Raw genomic sequence first — 2760 nt, 5'->3', positions numbered from 1 at the left:
GACATGATTATTAGTAATAGTCATATAATTAAAACAATAGAAACTGTATTACAAATTTTTATAATTATGAAATGTGATTTTTGTTTTACAATGACTGCATACATTTAAAAAATTCGTTTCTTTCATGAAAGAAAGAGATGCCTGACACAATCCTTGCACGAAGGTTCTAGGCACAGCCACTCTGGATCACAGGCACACAGAGCCAGCCTGTATAGGGAGGCCCCTACCTGTGAATGCCAAACTTTCCCATGTGGTCCAGCACTACAGAGCATGGATCGTTGCTGCGACACTCTCTGGCTGTGTTTGTTGTACACACTACTTTTTATAGAGACAGAGTTCAGCATCAATGTTTTCTCAATTTTTCTTTCTTTTTTAATTGTCAGAGGGCATGTGAGCTCCCTAGAGGGACAGGGAGAGAAAGTACTACTTAATGGGTCATGGCCATTCTGCAATTGTTTTTCCTCCATTTCTCCACCCCATCATGTTTTGTGGCATACATGTCCAGCGTGTTTTTCAAGCTACCAGGTTTGGGACTTGAACCTGGGTCAGCTACATGAGAGCTTTTTATGGATAGCACGTAACCACTAAGGGGCCAGCCTTCAAGTTTTGTTTTTATAAATGAGACTTGTTTTCAGGTTTATAATTATGGGTTTATAAGGAGTTTTGCGAATCTATCAATGTCAATTCTTTGAACTCTTTCCATTTTTAAACTCACTGAGTAATCTTTAGGTCATATTTTGTTAAAATAAATTATTTTGGGGGGAGGGGCCAGCAGTTAGCGTAATGGCTATGTTGCTGGATTCCCATGTAGCAGTCCGCGGTTCAAGTTCTGGACCCGGTGGCTTAAACTCGCGCTGGGTGCGTGTGCGTGTGTGCCCAAATCCAGAGAGGAGAATGGAGGAGAAGAGATTGCGGTGTGACCATCGTCCCTGGGGGGTGATTTCTCGCTTTCTATCTCTCTGTCTCTCTCTGTCTTTCTGGCGAGCACACGTACCCTATAGAAAACACTCTCCAAAAAAAAAAAAAAAATTAAAAATTAAAAAAAAAAGATTATTCAGAAATCATCTGGCATGCAAAAGAATGAGTTACTAGTCATTATGTAGTCACTTTCTCAAGACAGCCCAGTCTTTCATCCATACAAAACTGGCAAAGGTTACATGAAGTTTTCACATCCCAGGGCAATGCATTCTTTTAAGAGTCTCACTGCGTGAGAAGTACACCTATATGCAACTTGGGAAATACTCAACTATTGTGAAAGAGGTGGCAACTGAACCACTGAAATATAGTGACTGCATTCTTTCCCCAGCAGATCAATTTTAGGAAAGAATATTAAGGATAAAGTTGAAGATTCAGGAAACAGCATCCTTAAAACTAAATATCCACCTATTCCTTAAAAATCCCATAGTGGAAACATACCTCAATTAGAAGACCACTGATGTAAAATGTTAAATCATCTTGTATCATCTTATTTAATTAGGTAAGAGAGATGGGTCAGCTGAGTTCAAGCCTTAATTAGGATACTGTACATGTGTCTGTACCCTGGGTCCACAGAATGGAAACTTACCACTGCTCATAAACAGCCAGTCCTTTTGGTTGTTTAATTTGTATAAATGACTTATATTACCCTTTAAACTCTATTTCTTTTCGTTGTATTTTCTACTCAGTGACAGTAACCTTAATTTAGAGATCTAATCTCAATTTTGGGGACCTAAAGTTGAGCCTATATACAGACTATCTAAGGGAAATCTTATGTCCCACTTAAAAATAGACTGCAAAAATGTAAGAACTGTTTAAAGTATGGAAAGAGAAAAAAGCAAAATATAAAGCTACATGATGTTGATTTCAATTATGCAAAACTAAATTTCTGGACAACACTAAGTATGCCACAACGAAGTTGATTGTGATTTTTTTGTAAAATGTTTTTAGTGTTGCACGGCTTCTAATAATGACGATACTGTATTTACAACATTGGGGGTCAGTCTGCCTAATATTCTAAGTAGTACTTAAGTACTGTGTGTTTTCCCAAAGCTTCAACAAGTTGAATTTGTTTTCAAAATTATTTTCTCATCCAGACTCATTATGACTGTTATTCCCCAAACATATGTAAACTGTTAGGGCTTAATGCAGTAATTTTACTCCAATACACCTTTTAGCTTTCTTTCAGTTCCTGGTTTTATTATTCAGCATTCAAGAACTCAGCCTTGACAGAGTTCTTAGGTTTTACCATTCCTCCTAGCCTCCATGGTTTTTAGGGCCTTATTTTTAGAAACGCAGTCTAGTCTGACAGCCTCCAGGGCGAAGCTCATTTTCTGAAAGCTGTTTCGTGTGTGTGTCCTGGTGTGGGCACGAACTCGGCATATTCCAGGGCCAGCAACAGGCGGCGAGGAAGACCAATCCGTGAGTCCCCGTGTGTGGGAGAGAGAGCAACACTAGTTACCATGCCACTGTGGACTACGATCGCAACCCCGAAGGGCGCGTAGAAAACCGGAGAGCCCGTGACGAGGCGACACCTAGGAGGCCTCTCGCTGCCCCTCGGAAGCCACACGGCCACGCGGCCCCGCCCCCACAGCGTCCCGCCGGTACACTCCCCGGCGCGCCCTACGCATGCGCGACCTCTGGAAGCATGCGGCCCCGCCCTCTGCCCGGCGCCCCTACGCCGGCGTGACCTCGGGGAGCTCGCGGCCCCGCCCCCTCATGGCGCCCCGCCCCCTGCCCTTTCTGGCACGCCCTACGCAGGCGCGACCTCGGGAGCTCGCGGCC

The sequence above is a fragment of the Tupaia chinensis genome, unplaced genomic scaffold (genome assembly GCF_000334495.1).
Source record: "Tupaia chinensis unplaced genomic scaffold, TupChi_1.0 Scaffold000591_1, whole genome shotgun sequence".
Lineage (NCBI taxonomy): Eukaryota > Metazoa > Chordata > Mammalia > Scandentia > Tupaiidae > Tupaia > Tupaia belangeri.
The sequence above is the reverse complement of the archived record's forward strand: the minus strand, read 5'-3'. Positions refer to the sequence as shown.